Genomic DNA, 21,329 nt, shown 5'->3' with positions numbered 1-21,329 from the left:
AATAATGGGTTAAGATAAGTCATAAAAACTAATAAGTAGCCAGAGCTAAGGGCCAATCAGTTTATAATCTTATGGAGTCCCATCTGCGATTTTCTTTGGGGTTTGCTGGTTGTGGGGTACTGGGCGGGACAGAAACCCTAACAAGCCGGCCCCTCATGTTACACAAGGGAGAATCAAGGTTAAGCCTCTTAGCAGACCCACAAGTTTTTATGGCTTCTAAAGTTGATTTGAAGGTTGCCAAAAGTCCCCCCCCCCCGCACCCCACCCTCATGCTCTCTCTCCCTTTTTCTGCCTCTCATAAGCGAGGTCTTACAGTAGAGCCTGAAGTGCCCTGGATAAGATTAATATCTGATAAGATAAAACCATTGGCAACAAAGGTTGCATGGGTGTTCAGGCATGTCTTCTATAAATGGAGACAATATTTATTTGTAATTATCGTGCGTATGAGATTCCTAGAAAATTGTGATTTTTGACATTCATATTTGAAATACATCTCTATAAAAGTAGTGCCTCTATGTGGGAAATCTCACATAGAATTTTGTTGATGGTGCTGGGATTTTTGACTCTCAGCTGGCAGAAGACCTCCCCTCTGGTGATGAGTTGCTGAGTTCTCAGTTTGCCTAGAGGATCCCATCCTAGGAGCGTCTTCCTCGATGAAGCAAACAGCACCCAGTGTCGGACCCTTTTTGATGTTAGTCCATTCTGTGACTCTTGAAATGACGCTCTTTGTTTTGTATGTCTTTAGGAACGACTTCTATGAGAAAGTCGTCCTCAGCCTCCTGGCTTGTCAGGTGCCCCCCAGGAAGCTTTCCTCCCCACCTGGTTTTTGTAGAATTCATGACTGCATGGATGCTTGATTGGTTATTCTTTCCTGTGCTGAGCTGTAACATTCAAGAGGACAGGGAATATATCTGGTTTCATTATAATTTTATCCTAACATGTTAGGATCTCAAGAAGTACTTGTTAACTAATAGAATTATCTTATTTTCTTTTGTAATCAAAGAGTAAGTGCTACGCTTTAATATATATGCTGCAGGACCATGCATCTCTTGTTCTTATTTTTCTTGACATAAACATCTGAACCTCTTCAAAATCCCCATTGCATGGCTTTGGAATGCATCCAGCAACTGCCTACCATCTTCCTTCCCAAGACCACCAGCCTGGAACACTGTGATCTTCCTTATTACTTAAAGGCACATGGAGCTTGGGATCTCCTTCTCTGAGATTCCAGACTATTAAGGTCTCTGGTGAACAGCTGACCTCTGCAGAGGGATTGGCTCACTTCTTCCTTTGTAGGTCACACACTCATCTTATTTGCGTTCATTAAAGAGGACAGGATGACCTGAAATGTAGATTCCTGTCCTGCATTTACATACTATTTCATGGACACCACAGTTACAGCGCTAACATGAATGATGGTGTGCCAGAAATTCAGGATTTGGTTTTGTTCAGTTTTAAGCTGAAAACACTCATGTGGTGTCACTAATCTTTTTTCTTCCTTCTTTGTGGTTAATCCTGGATATTTCTGCATCTGCTCCATCCTTGTTCCATGGATTATCACCCTCTCCCCTCATAAAAACCTTTAGACCTTAGATTTTTATTGTCCCTTGAACATCCCCAACTGGATTTTGTTCTTCTTCAAACTGTACATATCCAAAACCCAAAGCTATCAATTTTCTGATAATACTCTAATTCTTTCTCTTCATACTAACAACAGGCATTTGTTTTTTTCCAACTCAATGCCTCAGAGTCATGTCTGTTAAATTTTTGTTCATGTTCATAAAGCCTCTATCTTGTTCTATGACAGTGGTTCTCAACCTTCCTATACAGAGACCCTTGAACACAGTGGGTCCTCAGCCTCCTTAACACTGAGACCCTTTAACACAGTGGTTCTTAGCCTCCCAACGTTGTGACCCTTTAACACAGTGGTCCTCAGCCTTCCTAACATTGAGACCTTTAACACAGTTGTTCTCAACCTTCCTAATGCTGTGACTCATACAGCTCTTCATGTTGTGAACCCTAGAGGGGTCGCAATCCAGAGGCTGAGAATCACTGTTTTATTGAAATGCCTCTTAGTGTATCCCCACCTCAAACCTCTGGCTCCAGTCTGTTTTACACCTGTGATCCTTTCCAGGCATGGCTGTCAGTGGGGAAGATCAGCAAAGGCAGGCCTGCTGTTTCTGTGTTCTTGGCTATATTTCTAACAAGGCGAACTCTCTGCCTTGGAGACTCAAAATGTCTCTTGAATGGCTCCCAAGATTCACTTCTTTCCTTCCCATGTTAATGTGCATTGAACTCTCCAGCCTGGCATTTTCCTGTTCCTCAATTTAGTTCCATTCTAACAAGTCAGATCAAAGCATTTCCTCGGGTGCAAAGAATAAAAATAAATGAAAACACTGAACTATTAATTCCATTAAAAAGGAACCAGTAATGGAACTCAGATTTCTTCCTCCTTTTATCTTTTCTTTCTTGCTTTTCCTCTCCTCCTCCATGCATTCCCTTCCTCCACATTACTTTTTTTCCTTCTCTCTCAACAAAGAGGTTTTCCACAAGAAGCAAGACCATTTAGTCTGTTGACCAGACATATATATGGCACAGCCAAAGAAAAGAAAAAAAAAACCATGATATTATTTTGGCCACTTTGTAGAAACAATTCAGTTTTAATTTGGAACTAATCCAGAAGGCAATAAAACTGCCAAACTAGTTTCTTAGTTTAGGGATAGCAGATATGGGATATGGTATACTTCTGAATGGCTTAAGGGGTTAAACTTACTTAGGTTAAATAAGAAACTATGAATTTCTCCATATTACAGATAGGCAACTCAACACAGAGATTTATTGGTATGCCCCAATTGAAGAGATAGTTTTCTTAAATCTGTTTCTTTTGTTGAAGCATGAGGAAGAATAGCATGAAAGGGTCTCAGGGTAAGGAAGGGACCTTGAATGTAACTCTTGGATAATTAGTTAAACTTTGAACTAGAAGGAAATAGTGACAATAAATGAAGTAATTCATGTTACGAAGCTAGTTTCCTAAGTAGGCAGAAAAAGCAGGGAAACGTTAGAACCAACTGTGTATTATACCAAGCAATTGGCTAGCCTTCCTAATTTACAGTTCTCATTTTCCATAATACTTGAATGCTTGCTTTCTCAGTCATATGGAATAATTCTCAGAATACTAGCATACTGCATCCTTGTCACCATCCGTTTCCTTTAGAATGTTGACATCCACAGAGAAAAGCAAAGCAAGAGGCACACAGCAGTGGGAGGGGCTTCATGGGCCACATTCCGGCATTCAAGTAGTGAAAATCATGGTGAATGTAGAAGGCGGCACAAAAGCTCACAGCTGTGTTCAGAGCCACTGGCCATTCAATTCTCTCCTTCTATAAATAATTACAGAATGCTACAGTATTTTCCTTTGAGCAATGTTTTTAGATAGGCCAGGGAGAGACCCCTGCACTTGAGAGAAATGTTTCTCAGATGAGGACCCTGAAGGTATAGGGCACAGAGAACATGGTTGAGCTCTGGCCAAGGATCTAAGGAATAAACATTTCAGTTTGGTGTATTTATTAGGATCTCATCAGTTCTTTTTCCCCCACTAAGCTTTAAACTTGTTTCTTAAAAAAAATTGCCAGAGTATAGTCGTGTATATCTAATGGGGTACAAAATATTGTTATGATTTTAATAGAAATTTGAGTGACTATATCATAAATATCTATCATATCACCTCAAATATTTAACCTTTTTGGTGATTATGATATTCAAAGTTATTCTTAGCCAAATTGAAACAGACAGTACTTGGTGTTAACTATGTTTGCTTTGATGAGCAACTGGTTTGCAGAAAACAAGCAAACAAACAAACAGAAGAAAATCAATGAGCCTCTGCACCACCACAGTCTTCTCTCCTTCACCTCTAGAGACTTTCTTCCTACCCCTATCTGTGAGTGCAATAGTTTAGTTTCAACATGCAGCAAAGAATATACTGTATCTTTTTTAGGGTTCTGGAGATGTCCCCCCAAAGACCACCACCCACGTATGTAATCACAAGAGTGTTTTGATTCCAGCATGCTGGTGCCTGCCAGTCACACAGAGGCAAGATGGCAATGACTCCTAGAGGACCTCACAGGCTCCTTTTAAGCCTAGCCAAGGGGAGGTCCTAAAGCAATTAGGTCATTTTGAATATGATTGGCTCAAGCAAGTGGCCATCACAGTGCATTCTAATTAGCCAGGGCTAGTCAGATGCTCATCAGGGCTATGATTTTACCTTTTGAGGGAGGCCTGGATAGGCCTCAGACTTTGTCTTTATTTTGTTATTATCTTGAGCTTATTGATTGTGGAGGCTGGCTCACTCCTCATCCTTGCTGTTGGGGATGTTGGAGATTGATTGCCCTTTGTTGATGGCTCTTCCTCAGAAATTGTTTATTCAGTCTTAGAAAACTGAAATTGAGACCTGATCTCTGGCAGAAGACTGAGCAGCCTTAACAGGTTCTACTCAGTCCTCCCATCTTTCTGTTTCTGATTTATTTCACTTGCCTTTTTTTCCCAATTGTGTGCGTGATGTGTGTGTGTGTGTGTGTGTGTATGCATCCATGTGTGTGGTGTATGCATTTTGCATATGTGTGGGCACATGTGTATGTGGGTCTGCACACATATGTGTGTGGATGTAGAGGCCCAAAGTCTGTGTTGGGATTTACCCTTGACTGTCATCTACCTTAGTCAATGAGGCAAGGTCTCTCAATCAAACCCAGAGCTTATTGATGTGGGTAGTTGTTGGGTAGCAGTTTCTTCTGAGATTGAAACATTCCATCCTGCACTTATCTTAAAACAGAAAGTAAACAAGTGAAAATAGCTCCAGGAAGTCCCAGAAACTGAGCAGATTCACTAACCCACTCTCGCCCCAGAGTCAACCATAAAAACTGCTGAGAGGCACTCTGAGACAAACCAAGCTACAAAGAAAACTCTTGAGACTAGACCAGCTGACAGGAAGAAGCAGAGACCCTGCATAGATTTAGAGCACCTGCGTCACTTGGAAAGCACACTCTCCAATCTGCTGAGGTGCCTGCAGGCTGTGCGGTGTACACCAGGTGCCTGGCTTTGTGAATTGTCACCCGTGATGGGGTGGGCTTTGGTGATGCAGTTGTCTGAGTCATTTCTACTCCTGTAAGTAATCTCTTTGTGTTAGTCAGGGTTCTCCCCCTAAATAAATAAATATTTATAAATATAAATAATATAAAATGTATAAATATTAAAAATGGTTGTCTCCCAATGGAAAGTCCAAGATTCAGTAGTTGTTCAGTCAACAAGGATGAGTGTGTCAGCTGCTCTACAGCGGATCTTTAGAATCTTTGGTACTTACTCAGAATCCTTAGAATTTTGGCTCTAATGCCAGTAAAGGGATGAACTTGGCAGTTGGGGTGAGGGCAACCAGACAAAGAGCATGTGCCTCTTCCATGTCCCTCATACAGGCAGCCACCAGAAGGTGTGGCCCAGATTTAAGGCGGATCTTCCCACCTCAAAAGTTCCAGGGTTAGAATAGGTCTTCCCACCTCAAACTACCCAATCAAGAAAAATTCCTCACAGATGTACCCATCTTCTTGACCTCTGCTTACTGCCAGGTATAATTGACAACCTGTAGTTAACACCAAGAAAACTCACTGGTTCACCAATTCAGACTTGATTATATTTGTACTTTGGTCTGTAATGGAGCCTCTGTCTGGGGTGAGTTGATAGGAAATGTCTTGCCACAAAACAATAGTATCCCTAACCACTTGTGGGGGTCCTCTTTATCTTTTGAGGTTCAAATTACAGGCAGACTGCCAAGCTGGTTTAGCATTTACATGAGCTTTTTGACAATCTGAACTCAATTTTCATTCACCTGTGGAACACAAATTTTTAAGGGTGCCTGCCTTGTTCAGACATTGGTCAGAGCATGAGATCTAGTGGCTCCCTAAGATATCTGACCCAACAAAGATGGCAGGGGAATAGGTAATGTCTTGCATGAATGTTGTGAAGATATAGATAAACGGGGTGGTGAGCGTGAAAACTCAGGGAAGAAAAAGATGCTAATCCCAAAGAAGTAACCAGATCAGCTAGGACCTTCTACATGAGTTATGGGTTTTGGATTTTACCTCCCAGTTAAAGGTAATTAGTGAAAATATTTTACGCTTTAGGATAGATAGCACCATATGTGGATTTTTAAAAGTACATTTGTGTGCTTATATGTAGATTGGAGAAAAATAGGCTGAAGGGTCATCAAGTAGTAACCTCAAATTTTTGGTATCTCCGTGACAACAAATAGCAAATTAAAGGGCAAGTAGACTTCCCTCCCTAACAAGTGGGAATGGATATACTGTCTCCCTCTGTGGGGGAGATGGGGACAAAACAGGTCTGGAGGACAGTCTGTGAATGCATTTTTCCTGATACAGAGTTCAAGCTGTCCAAAGGGCCAAGAATATGACGGTTCTGCATGGTTCCCTGTTTGTATAAGGGAACAAGACAACCACTGAGGGAAACATTAGCCTATTGGTTTTACCTTGGTATTTACAATTTTTAAAGGGCTCATTTCACCTGATGCATTGAGTTGAATCTTCTGGGAAGAGCCTCGCATAGCTAGAGGATGTTGGATATGCTGCTTTGATTGGGCAAGGCAATTCCTGATCTTTTTTTGGTGGTAGTGAGGGCTACAAAACTTCCTTAGGAATCTCATGGAAATTGTAACTCTTTCCCCTTGGTAAAGAATATACAAAGATAAACTGTCTTACAGAGATAATGAGACTTTTAGATTTAGGATAAATCTATTGGCCTGCTTGTGGCATAGATTGAGTGTAATGTGTCAACAAGGTTAGTTTGCCCTGAGCTATCCTGCCTCATACATGGCACTGTAGAACTTTGTGCCCTTGGGTCCTCACAGGTGTTCCTATCTAAAGGGTGAATTTTTCTGTTACCTTAGCCAGGAGTTCACATAGCCTATGATCCCACACAGAACTCCTAGGGTGTAGGTACCCAGGTCTTTTCCCCTTTTCTTCCTCTGGCTCCCTGGAGATTCTGCACTAGCACTGGCTTGAGGGGATAGTTTAGGAAGAATTTGGCTCTCTTTTATTATGGTGATTCCACCTGTAATCAAGGTTCTAGCAGTGGGCCCCATATGCCTGCCTCCCCCAGCTGATTCTGCCTGAGGCCGGGCACCTGTAATCTCCTTCTCCTGCTCCTGATGGGAGGAAGCCATGCCCTTTTGAACCCCCTTGCCCACTGGTATAAATACCCGACTTGAGTTTAATAAAGTGGCCATTTACTCTTTGGTAAGTGAGCAAGGTCTCTTTTGTGTGTGTCTGTTTAAACCTTCAGGACAGTCGTCCATTCTTGTGGGCCCGAGTTCGGGAAAGCGCGCGCCTGGATCGGGTGTGGGTATCCACAGAAAAGGCGGGGGCTTACACTAGGGTTCATGGGTAGACTTCTGGACCCCTGTCTTTCTCCCATTCATTCCTTGTAGCAATGGATTTTCTTAATTTTTCCCAAGTTGTCATGCTACCCCTGAACTCTAGCTCTCCAATGCAAATCCTTCTGCACGCCATTTGCCCTCATTGCCGCCAGTGACTCAGTTGTTTCTCTATATTCTGCAGACCTTCTGTATATTCATTTGTTTATTTCATCATGGTATTTCTTCATTGTATTATCAATTGCTTCACGGGACAGATCAATGCCTTTACCTAGTGAAAGGCCAGATGATGAAGAGAGACACGGTGGTCATTTTGCTGGCACACGTCATGCCATCTAAGAGTCAGTTTCCCTACTGGTGCGGATGTTGTAATGCAGGATGATTATTGCTCATCCCAAAATTCTTGAGGCCAGAAGTTTCTCTCTTTTCATATTTTTCAGTATTTACATTTATATAGTAAGGTATGTGGGGATGTAAACCAAGTGTAAACCCAAGATTCACCCGTGTCTACATGCATCCTCTATACAGAGACTGAAGGAAATATTGTGCAATATTTGAGTGTGGCATTTTGACTGCAACTTGAAAATAAATATAGAATTTCCCACTTTGAATTCATGTCGTTGCTGAAACTATTTCATTTTTGAACATTTTGAGTTCTAGAGTTTTTATTTAGGAGGTTCAGCCTCTTAAATGGCTACTTTTCAAAGTCAATACTGTGTAGTGTTTGGTATGTAAACTGATTCATATTATAGATTGTCACCTCACTGGTACTGCCTTTCTCTATCCCCTGGGATTCTGTCTCAATGCTGACCACTGGCCAGTGAACAGGACCCATACTTGAAAGGAGAGTGGGCATACTACTACTATCTATGCATACTACTGAAGCAGAAGCAGCGCTGGGTACAGTGTCTAGAAAAACATTTCCAGTGGTTTTGCTTGTGGTTATTGGTTAGGATATCTTCTTCTATTTGAAATCCTGCCTATGAGTGGATCTTGCCTACAAGCTCCTCTTTTGCATTCATCACATACAGTACAACAAGGAATATTCATGTCCCCATAATACTGTGATGGCACAGTATTCTCATTGAGTCACATAGCAGAAAGCTAGACAGCTGGTGAATGACATTGCCGTAGCCTCTCAGCCTACTGCCCAGCAACCATAGGATGCCTTATGGTTGCCTAAAGCATCACTATACATACTTTATGTCTGAAGGTACTGGGACCATAGCTTTAAGATAGAGATGTTTCAAAATAAAATCACCACCCATGCTCTACTGCATGGCCCAAACTCAACCATACACAGAAAACACTGTAGCATAAGGGGGCCTGCTTGTTGGGGTTTCTGTCCCGCCCAGTACCCCACAACCGGCAAGTCCCAAAGAAAATCTCACAGAGTCTACATTAGGTTATAAACTGATTGGCCCATTAGGTCAGGCTACTTATTAGCTCTTATAACTTATGTTACCCCATTATCCTTATCTACGTTAGCACATGGCTCAGTACCTTTCTCAGCTGGTCAAGTTACATGCTGCCTCTTCGGTGGTCTGCGCAGGAGTGGCAGAGGGAGCTTCCTGCTTTCCAGAATACTCCCAGTCTCTTTGCTCCACCCCTACTTCCTGTCTGCTTTCCCGCTTATACTGCCTGCCTGGCCAATCAGCGTTTTATTAAAATACATGATTGACAGAATACAGACAATTCTCCCACACCAAAACACTAATTGGACTCAGTGGTTTATAAAACATATGGAAAAAGAATATGAAGTTGGAAGGCAGACATGTTTGGTGACAGTCCTGGGGGAGGTGGAGAGACAGAGTCGGAGAAGATATGATCAAAGTCCCTTGTTGTGGGATAATCTCTTTATACACCATGAAGATGTGTCATTGCCAAGACGCCTTCTGATTGGTTTAATGTAAAGCTGAATGGCCAATAGCTAGGCAGGAAGAGGTTAGATGGGACTTCCAGGAAAGAGAGAGAGGGAGAGGAGATGAATCTAGGCACAGGAGAGAAGCCAGAGGACACAGAGAGGAAACAGGAGGTGCAAAATTGAAAAGAGGTGAAAAACCACAAGGCAAAATATAGATTAATATAAATGGGCTAATTTAAGTTATAAGAGCTAGTGGGAAAAACCTAAGCTATATGGCTGAACTTTCACAATTAATGTCTTTGTGTTGTTTTTCAGAGAGCTGGCAATATAGAGAAAGACTCTACAGTGCTTTGTATTTCTGCATGAATTTTCAAAGAATAAATAAGAATACATAAAGATAGGATCACATTGAAGTGGTATTTGAATTATAGCTTGAAACTTTTATAAAAGTTGAGAGAAATTTAATCTTTTTCCACATTTCCTAAATTTCACCAGTATATGCGATCAGCCATTACAATAGTAACTGCTATGATGGAAGTCATGGTTAGTCACAATTTTAAGAACACTTGAAAATAAAATTTAAAATTGGGAATCAGAAAAGGTTACTGAAAAATAGAGCAGGCTCTTTTCTGGCTTGATTGTCAAGAGAACTACTGAGAATTTAAGAGTTTTTCTGAGAATTTTTTTTTCTAATTTTAATTAACATTGCCTCTTTTCATTCTTTCCTTTTGGAAAAAAAATCAAAAGAAAGATATGAGAAAAAATAAGGTAATATGTTCTACTTTTCTGAGCAATACCCATCTGAACCATTTTTTATAAGTTTCTGAATGTGTGGGAGATGGCAGAGGCTGTAGGATTTCCCCTTTATGCTGTTGAGTAAAATGTGAATGAGGCTCCTGATTTTGTTTAGATTTCTGTGCTGGACCCAGGGACCCAAACCACTTTGGAGTCATCCTTCTAAGAGAAACTGAGGCAATACTAGGGTTGTGCTGCTGTCATTACAGCATCTAGGCTTTGGTCAATGCGGACAGCCAACTGTTTCAAATAGTGTTAGCGTTCAGGCATTTACACCGGCCAGCCCTAGGGGACCTAGCAGGACATATCATCAGCTCCAGCCAAGATGTGACACTGTGACAGCTGCGGCTCTGAGTAGAGCACTTGCCCTATGCTCATGTGCTATATCCTCCATAAAAAGGAAGCCCTTTGAAAGACCCTAATTTCTAGGGTTCAGGAAGAATCCCCCAGACTCAATAAGCCACACCAATGGATGCAAACAGCAAGAGGATTCTTTATTGTCAAAGGCGCCAACGGGCGACTCAGTACTCCAGTGAGACTGAGCCCCCCCTTGTATTTTTCCAGTCAGTATTTATAGGATCTCAGGGTTACATAATGGGGAAAGCATAGCAACAGCAACACCATTGGTCAACTCAAATAAAATTAATACATGGGGTGGATCAACATCAGGACAAAAAGAAGTCTACAAAAACAAGTCTACAAAAACAAGTCTAAATTAAGCTAGTTTCAGCCAGTTTCTGCCCCCTTGGGTTTCGATACACAAAGGACTGTGTGTTTTCTCAAGACTGCTTCTGCTACCCACAGAGATCCTGTTTTCATCCTCTAGGCAGGTGCAGCCGGTGTTAAGACGGCTTCTGCCACCCGCAGATATCCTGTTTTGCCCTGGCCTGTTTGATCAAAACATCTTAAGATGGAGACTAGGGCTGGGGGTCTTTCAATCTTAAGATGGAGACTAAGGTTGGGGTCTTTCACCCTTCTTGCCCCACTCCCCCTTTCTTCCACTCCCACTCAGAGGCAAACTCCACACTGCCTCCCCCACCAATAAACCTCCATGCAAGCTCTGTTACAGGGTGTGATTTCGTAGTGCCCCATTGACTCCTACCAGCCAAGGTTCCCTTCTGCTGGTAAATTATTACAGATAGGGCTCTGCCTTTCCCTTCAGATTCTATCCTCCTTCTGTCTGGCTGTGCTGCAGCCCTATTGTTCTTTGAAACTATCAATTTTAGAGAGTTTACTGATTCTAGAATTTTGAACAAAAACCAGTCTTGAAATTCATCACGGTTTTGCCGTATTGCAGTATAGCAACCTCCTTATTCCCATCTACATTTTATGTTATAGCGATGGCCAATTAAAATCTGAAAACATTAAAAAGAAATTTGAGAAATGCGCAACTCACTTTAAATAAGTCTGCTGCATTTTATTATTATGATTGTTACATTTTGTTGGCAGTTATTATTACTCTCAATTTATAAATTGAACTACATCAGTAGATAAATGTACGGAGGAGAAATACATCATAAATGTGTATAGGCTTAGTGTTATTCCTTCTGCTCTGGTCCCTTTAAGGACAAACCACACCCACTCCCAGCCACTTCTGACCTCCCTCATCTCCATCTTAACCCTTCCTCTTCTGTCCCCCGTCTTTTGGCATGTGCACACATGTCTTTGTCTCTCTCTATGTCTGTCTTTATGTCTCTCTGTCTCCCTCTTTTTTAAGTAATAAATATTTAGCTTTATGTTTACCCTTACGTCTATTTATTATGTCCTGTACGCCTTTTATCCACCAACTCCACCCGCCAGCTCTGCCACTCGCCCCGTGGAACCTGCACCCGTTCTGGCGGCAGCCTCTGCCTTGGACTAGCCTGCCTCGGTCACCCGCCAACATATTATTTTTTAAAGAACAAAACTTAGCCCTGTTAGTAGTCTGTAGTAACCACCAAGGGTTCCCTTTACTTGAAGGAGACTGCTGTACTTAGGCATCACTCCATCGGGCTGAAATTCTTCTTTAACTTGGCTTTAGCTTCATATGCTGAAGAAGAAAACATTTTCATTCCCGGGCTTTCCTCTGAGGGACACGTGCGAGCCCAGTGCTCGTCTTCAGTGCGCCTCTGCCGTTCTCTCCGTTCTCTCCGTATGCCGCTCCTTGGGGTTTGAAGTGCAGTCACATTTTGGTGCGTCCACCTTCTGTTCAGACCTCTAGGAAGCAGGGCAAATGTTTATTCATTCTTAATGAGAGCTGTTTGGATCTGGAATGTTCCCAGAAGCCTGTGTATTGAAGGCTCATTTAACAGGCTGTGGAGCTGTTGGAAGATGGGGTATCCTTTAAGGGGTGGGGCTTAGTGAGACTAATTTAAGCAGTTGGGTAGCCCCAAAGGGTCTGTACACACGGGCCCCTTCTTCCTTCTTTGTTTCCCCAGCAATGTGAAATGAATATGAATAGACTTCCTCTGCCATTTGCTGTCAGGACCATGAAACCATGATGGGAAGCTCTGAGCAAAACTTTCCTCTTTAGAGTTTGAAGTTTCTCAGTGACAGGAAGCCCACTTACAGTCTGCCTTACTCCTGCTCTGACAGACACTGAGCCCTGCTCCCTCTCACACAGACACTGAGCCCTGCTCCCTCTCACACAGACATCGAGCCTTGCTCCCTCTCATACAGACACACAACCTTGCTCCTGCTCCAAAGCCTGTCTTCTCCATAGTCAGGAGTTTGGTTCTCTGTATCAGCCTTGAGGGGCAGAATCTAAGAACTTATGAAGGTTTTTTTTTTTTTTTTAAATCTGTGCTTGGAAATGGGATACCGTTTTAATAGAAACACAAACAACTGTCTACTGACTATGTGCAGTAGATTTTCACCAGTTTAATACAAGCTAAGATTTTCTGGGACAAGGGGAGCTCTACCGAGACAAAGCCTCCATAAATTGGCCTTTAGGCCAGAGTCTGTGGGGCGTTTTCTTCATTAATGACTAATGTAGGAGGGTCTACCTGGTGTGGTTAGTGACAATTATAGTTGGGTGTTCCTGGGGTCTTTAAGAAAGCAGATTGTGTGACCCACAAAGAGCAAGCCAGTAAGCAGCATTTCAGAGGCCCTGCTTCCATTCTTGTCTTCAGGTTCCTGCTAAGTTCCTGCCTCAGTTTCCTTCTTGATGAACTGTAACCCATCAGCCAAATCATCTCTTCTTTAGGTGGCTTTGGGTCACAGTGTTTTATGACAGTCACAGAAGCCAAGCTAATGCAGACCCCTTGCTGTATATCATTAAAATATGAGAAAGCGTTTTCCTCGAAGTAAAAATTATTAAGAAAACCAAATAAAGCAATAAAAAATCTCAACTCCAATATGATAATTATGTATAGTGGCATATCCAACAGTGTTGGAACATTAAGAGAAATCTTTCCCTTGCTTTTAGAGAGCACAGTAGGAAGGCCTACAGTCGTAATTCACACCCACTGGGAACACTTTCCACAGCATTTCCTAAACTCCAGTACAACTCTCTTTCCCTGCATCCCTTCTTTCTGTATCTGGACTTGTGCTCAAACCTAGAGCCTTGTGCGTGATTGCCAGGTGCTTCAACACTTCGCAATTAACCTCAATTAATTAGCCTGTTCTTTCTTTTCTCCCTCCCTTAGCTCTCTCCATTCCCCTTTCCTTCTTCTTTCCCTCATTCTTACGTGATAAAATGATAGAATAATTAGAAAACAATGGAAACTGAAAATAAAATAAGTTGGGCCTTTCCTACTTCTGCTTCAGGGCACAGCGGGAACAGCACTGACTGTTGGGGAGTTATAGATTAACGTTAAAAATTAAGTTAGTTTAGGAATTTATTTGGTCGGAAATAGACTGGCATGGGGCAGGGGCTGTCTTAGAAATGCTTAGGAGTGTTGTGAGTAGGGGTAATCATCCCCTGTCACCAAGGGGCCAGTCACTCCGGTTTTGTGACTTATCTCGTGTCTTACTGGACTCTTATGAGAAAGAGGAGGAATTCATCACAGCGTATTCATGCATTTATCTCACAGCCTGAAGCAGAGAACTAGGGAAAGATCGTATTTCTTTCCACACAGCCAGGCTCAGGGAAGAAACACTAATAAAAGAGAGTGTGGGACAGAATCAATCTCTCTGAGATCTGTGTTCTGTACAGTGGCAAAATATGGATAAGGGTGTCTGGAGGGAAAGGATCTGTTGAGGGGGTTGTCAGCCTCAGATGAGAGCTTGAGAATTGTTTTATAAGTGTGTGTGTGTGTGTGTGTGTGTGTGTGTTTTCCTTTCTTAGATACAAGTGAGCATGTGAAGTTCTGGTTTCAAAGGGAAAAGGGACAGGGTAGGAGGGAATGGTGTGTTCTCACTGTGGATTCTATGAAGAGTCTATTAGAAAGTACAATTGCCAGTGTGTGTGAAACATAAGCAGGAGGTAGAGACTTCGTTGGGTTTGTGGTGAGGAAAATGTGTTCATGGCCATGGAGAAATGTGAGGACAAGGAAAGACGGGGGAAATTTTAATTTAGCATACATGGGAGGTCCCATGAAGTAGCCTCTCCATACAGAGAGAGAAAAGCAAGGAGGGATAGAGGCGAATGTTTGGTTTTATATTAACAGGAAGACCAAGGCTGTACCACTTAGTGTTTTGTCAACTTGACACATCTAAGATGACATCTAAGGTCATCTGGGAAAATGCCTACATATGATTAGCCAGGAGGTAAGTCTTTGGGACATTTTCTTGATTAATAATTGATGTGGGAGGACCCAGCCCACTGTGGGCAATGCCACCATGGAGGTGGTGGTCCTGGGTGGTATAAGAAAGCAGACTGAATAAGCCACAAGGAGGAAGCCAGCAAATGGCATTCCTCTATGGCATTAGTCCTCAACCTGTGGGTTTAACAACTCTTTCACAGGGTTCAAATATCAGATACCCAGGATAGCAGATATTTAAATTACAACTCCTAAAAGTTGAAAAATTAGTTATGAAGTAACAACAAAATAATTTTATGGTGGGGGATCACAACAATGTGAGGAACTGTATTAAAGGGTCAAAGCATTATGGAGGTTGAGAACCACTGTATTAAAGGGTCTCAGTGTTAGGGAGGTTGAGTATTGCTGTGATACACTGTCACAATGTTAGGGAAGCTGAGAACCACTGTACTGAAGTGCCACAGTTATTAGTGAGGTTGAGAATCACTATATTAAAATGTCTGAGCATTAGGAAGGATGAGAACCACTGTGTTAAAGGGTTAGTGAATTAGGGAGACTGAGAGCCAATGAGTGAAAGGGTCAAAGAGTTAGGGAGACTGAGAACCACTGAATTAAAGGGTCACAGAGTGAGGAGGCTGAGGACCACTGTTCTATGGTGTCACCCTCAGTTTCTGTTTCCTGGTTCCTGCTCTGGTTTCTCTCAATGGACGGTGGCCCAGGATATTTATGCCAAACACACTATTTTCTTCTCAGGTAGCTTTTGTCCATGGTCTTTATCACATAGTATAATGTGAAAACAAACTAAAATCATAAATTACAACGGGAGCCACAGCAGCAGGTGAAAAATGTACCTCCGCACATCACACTGCCCTGTCTGTGATTCAGCAGCACCACCCCTGAAGTTCATGTGGTTGAACCTTAGTCAGGGTCAGATCATTTGGCCTACCTAGCATGACCTGGACAAGATTTAGGAATGTACTGATTATGGTGACCTGATACATAAGGAAACAAAGTCACCAATTAGCTTTTACTTTTGTGAAAAAAAAAGCATAGTTTGAATCCAAATATTCAGACATCACGTGATCTAGAGCCCTTGGAGCACCTTTGTTTCCTGGAGTGATAAGTATGCAGCTACCCAAACAGCTCACATTTACGAGTAACCCACTGACACTGCTGCTGGACAGTCTGTGTTCGAAGAAGCCCAGCTTGGGATAGTTACGTGATTTCCAGTCTTGTTCTGAGAACCCAGGAGGCTGCCCTTTGGGATGATCCACCTGTTGCTGACACTGCTGAAGGCTGCCAGGGAGAACAGAGAACAGACAGAAAGGTTCACCATCGAGCAGGCAGTCCCCAGATGGGCACCTTGGCACTGTTCCCATTCTCTTGTGAACTTGGAGTAGATAAAGACAGTAGTAAAGTTTTTTGGGAATGAATAATCTGCATAGAAATATCATCCACAAATCTCTGGTGATATGGGATGTCCTTCTGTATATGTGTTGCTCCTGTTGGTTAATGAATAAAGCTTCTTTGGGCTATGGCAGGGCAGAATATAGCTAGACTGGAGGAGATCTATCTATCTATCTATCTATCTATCTATCTATCTATCTATCTATCTATCTATCTATCTATCTATCTAGAGAGTAGGTGGAGTCAAGGAGAGGCCATGTAGCTGCCAAAGGAGAAGGATGCTGCCAGAACCTTTCTGGTAAGCCACGGCCATGTGACGATACACAGATTAATAGAAATGGGTTAATTTAAGATGTAAGAGTTACTTAATAAGAAGCCTGAGCTAATAGACCAAGCTGTGTTGTAATTAATATAGTTTCTGTGTGATTATTTGGGTCTGGGTGGCTAGGAAATGAATGAACAACATCCATCTACACTCTGGAAGCTGTTCTCACACACAGAAGGCAACAGAGAGTGAAGATGGCCCTTGTACTCTGGGCTATCTTTCTTCTGTTCATGGTGAAGAGGATTTTACAGTGTTTTGTGGAGATATATAATGACATAATAATACTATTTTCTTATGGGCTAAGTCTTCTTATGGGTAAATATATCATTATTTTGCATTCTTCTCATCCATAAGTCTTTGAGATAAGAAATATTATTATTTCCAACAGCCAGACAATTCTAAAAATGCTGAAAAATGCTAAAGTTCAAACATCTTGGAGTTATAAAGTGATGAACTGGTATCAAAAGCTGGAGAATCTAAGGGCAGAGTTTACACAGGAGGATGAAAATACACCTCATAATCTTAGCTCAGACTGAAAATGTAAGAGGAAAACTGATGTTTAGAGTCAAATGGAGTGTCCTCAACTGTGTGGAAATAATGATTTACAGTGTCCGGTCCTGAAACCCTACAGCTTTACTGCCCATGTTAAAAAAAAAATAAAGATTATTATACCAAGTTTCAGATTTCTCCCCTAAGAACAGGGGTGGACTGACAGGGCAAGCCACTATTCTTCAACTAAAATAACAGAATTCCACTCTCCAACTAACCCAATGGAAGTCCAAATTCTACTCTCCAAATCTAATGCTTTGCTAAGGGAGTGTCTTGACCTAATGTGGATAACACTGAGTCTCTCAGGATTGGGTGCTAAGCCATGCTGTTGTTATACTAGGATCAACAGAGACCATGCAGGCTGTTGGAGAACCAAAGTGACTGTCACTCAGGGGCCGGTGTGGTAGGACAAATTAGTGAAGATGAGAGCTCTTCTATGGCTGTGGGCAGCTGCCTGCTGGTTTGTTTATTCACTGTGTGGGCCTGTAAATACGCAGCCAAGCTGTGCTAGCGCAGGAAGACCATGGTGATTAGAAACAGGGACACGCGGTGCTCTCTGAAGAGCTGTTCCATTCTACTTTGTTCCTAGGGGATTGCTGCAAGTTCCCAGGAATTTTGTTTATATTGACGTGGAGAAAAACGGCTTGGAATTTTACCCAGTGCATTCCTGTACTCAATCATTTGTAATTTTCTTTCTCCCTGTAGCTTTTCTGTACTGTTTAGTCCAGATTTTGAGTTTAAAATTTATTACCACAGGGATGGGAGGATTGACAATTACGTTCACAGTTTCAATATCTCTTGAATTTCAAATTAGACTTTAGAAATTCCGGTATGCTATTCAGGATGGTATGCATCTAGGTAAATGAAAGAGTTTGTTTTAGTATTTTGAAGGCTGACTTTTAAAACGAAGAGCCATAGAGTTTCTCATAGCTAAGAAATTAGGACTGATAGAATTAGAATAATAAGATTTTACAGTGCCTGTTCTGTCAGCAGCTCTGCCGGTTGTGACATTTGCACCGGTAATGCCACACAACTGAGGCAGCCAGGCATTTCACCTCTGCCCATCTCAAGGGGAGAGCTTCACAATACAGATGTGGGGTTCTGGGGGACCAGAAGCTGCCGAATCTGATGTAGCCTCCAGCGCTAACATTCTCTTTATGGAACGGAGATCAAGATAAACAGTAGGCTACATTGTGGATATGCAATTGGCAAAACCTGGAGGGTTGGAAAATCTGAGACCCAAAACTTATTTTTAGCAATAACAAGAAGTAGCAGCAAAAGGAGAGGGGTGTACTGATATTTTTTGGGAAATAGACTTAAAATCTTATTATCCTAATCCTATCAGTCCTAATTCCTTAGCTGTAAGAAACTCCATGGCTCTTCATTGTAAAATCAGCTTTTAAAATACTGCAGCAAACGCTTCCATTTACCTAAATGCATATATAAGCAATTAAATGTACAGCTGGTGTTAGGATTCCAATTTAAACAAGCTATAACTACATTGTTTATGAGAAAATTAGAATTTTTTAACAATAATTACATCTTAGTTAGGGTTTCTATTGATGTGATAAAACACCATGACCAGAAAGCAAGTTATAGAGGAAAGGGTTTATTAGGCTTATGTTAGCATCGAGGCACACCTTGGCCCTGCCCCTTAGGAACCTGGCATAATGCGTCACCCCTCTGTGCATGGCGCACAGTGCCTTGATTTAAAAGACAAGCTCCACCCACTCCTGCTCTCTCTTTCTGACGTTTCTGTGAGGATGCAGGTCTCTCTCTCTCTCTCTCTCTCTCTCTCTCTCTCTCTCTCTCTCTTCCCTTCCCCTTCAGTCCCCCAATAAACTTCCTTCTCATATAAGCTCTGTTTGATGGCATGTTTGTCACCTAACACAGCACGTCATTATAGATTGTACCTCCATATAACTGTCCATCTTGAAGTAAGTGAGGCCAGGAACTCAAACAGGACAGGAATCCAGAGGCAGGAACTGACGCAGAGGCCATGGAGGGGTGCTGCTTACTGGCTTGCTCAGTCTGCTTTTTTTTTCTCACAACAGGGTTTCTCTGTGTAGCCCTGGCTGTCCTGGACCTCACTCTGTAGGCCAGGCTGGCCTTGAACTCACAGAGATCTGCCTGCACCTGCCTCCATAGTGCTGGAATTAAAAACATACTTTATCACCACCCTGCTCAGCCTGTCTTCTTATAGAACCCAGCACCACCAGCCCATGGATGGTACCACCCACAATAGAATGGGCCCTCCCTTATTCAATCACTAATTAAGAAAATGCCTTACAGCTGAATCTGAAGCAGGCATCTTCTCAGCTGATGCTCCCTCCCTTTAGATAACTCTGGTTTGTGTGTCAGGTTGGCATAAGACCAGGCAGCAGATTAAATAATCACATTAACAATTATTTAATTTTTGGTATGTTAATGACATTAGGGTTATGTTAAGAAAGTGAGTCATCTTTTGTAATGGAGTTGAAAACTTAGGCAAAATTCATAACACAAATTATAGATAAAACTGTAGCCTACACGGGATTTGATTCAATATGAAGAGGACAAAGTGGGTGAGACAATGGTTGAAACAAATTTTGCTGTATGTTGATCATTACTTCAGCTTGGTGACCTGAGAGTCATAAAACTATTTTCTTTACTTTGTATATATTTGAAACTTCCCATGATAACAAGATCTTCAAATTGAAGTCAGTATTATAAACTGTTTACTATATCATAATGACAGTTCAATCTGCTCTACCCAGATTCAAGAAAATGCCAGTCCAAGTGACTTCCCTCTTATTACAGTTCGATGCTTGTTATTTCACCTGAGAAGAAATTGATCATCCCAAACACTGAAGGTTTCTTTCTCAGTCAACAACTACCTCAAAGTCACCCCCTGCTGGTTAGTACGTCCTCAAGCACAAGGGTGTGGCTTTGTCCTTGAAAGCTGTAGTGACTGCTTCTGTTTCCTTTATGCTCTTGTGATAAAACCCTCTGACCAAAGGGAGTTTTGGGGAAAAGGAAGTTTGTTTGCCCTGTACTTCCAGGTCGCAGTCTGTCATTGAAGGAAGTCAAGGGAGGAAACTCAAGCAGTGTAAGCCCTTAAAGGAGAGACCATGGAAGGATGCCGCTTGCATCCCTCATCATCTGACTCATCCTTTGCTGGATTTCTTATGGAGGACAGGACCACCTGCCCAAGAAATGGCACCATGTTCAGTAAGCTGGGCCCTCCTACATTCATTAAGACAATCAATGTAACCCCTAACAGATATGTTCACAGGCCAACTTCGTGAATGCAATGGTTTAATGGAGCCTCCTTTTTTAAATGTCATTCTAGGTTATATCAAGTTGACAGGAAATGTTAAGACACTAACCCTTGTCAACTTGATATACAAATACATCACCTTAAGTCATAACCTTATTTGCTTATCCCCAGGATCTTACATTAATATTAAAATACAAAGCACCATGCAATTGTAAAAGTTTCAGTCTTTAAAATTTTCAGTGCTTTCATAGTACAAGGTCTTACCTTTAATCCCAGTACTCAGGAGGCAGGGCAGGCAGAGTTCTGTGAGTTCAAGACCAGCCTGGCTAAAGAGTGAGTTCCAGAATAGCCAGGGCTGCACAAAGAAACCTTGTCTTGGAAAATCGGGGAGAAAAAAAAAAAAAAGGTCTTTTTAAAAATTGAAAATCTCTTAATAGTGGGCACTTTGTTTTTTTTTTTAAAAAAAGTTACATACTTTCTTATTCCAAAAGGGAAGAACAGGAGCATAAAGAGTCAGACCAGAGCAAAAACAAACCAGTGGTGAATGCGGTGAATGGGCAAGGTCTAAGCTCAGTGTTGAGCACCTGCTATTCACCCATGGTCATGTGGGCTCCACCCGGCTTGAGTAGTTCACCTCTCCAGCTCTGCCAGCTACAGCCCCTGCAGCTTGTCCTGTTAGACCAGCTTGCTTCCACTCTACCCCTTCGAGAGCGCTTGTGCAGAGGTAGGAGGGCATCTTTTGGGAGTTTTTCTCTCCTTTCACCACGTGGGTCTAGGGGAGCAAAGCAGGTTGTCCGTCTGGGTGATAAATGCCTTTACCTCTCAGCTATCTTGCCAGGCTCCAGCCTACACCTTAAGTATTGACAAGCCACTTTGCTTTACTTCCTCGAGGACACAGTGCCTACGTTAACTGCTTCTAATTATTTAACCCAGGAAAGTGTTTGTTGTGGAATATTCGTTGAAGATGTGTTACATTTGTTTATGCTGTGGAACATTTGCTTAATGATGCAAAGATG

The sequence above is a fragment of the Myodes glareolus genome, chromosome 16 (genome assembly GCF_982192425.1).
Source record: "Myodes glareolus chromosome 16, mMyoGla1.1, whole genome shotgun sequence".
Classification (NCBI taxonomy): Eukaryota; Metazoa; Chordata; class Mammalia; order Rodentia; family Cricetidae; genus Myodes; species Myodes glareolus.
This window is presented reverse-complemented; position numbering follows the sequence as displayed.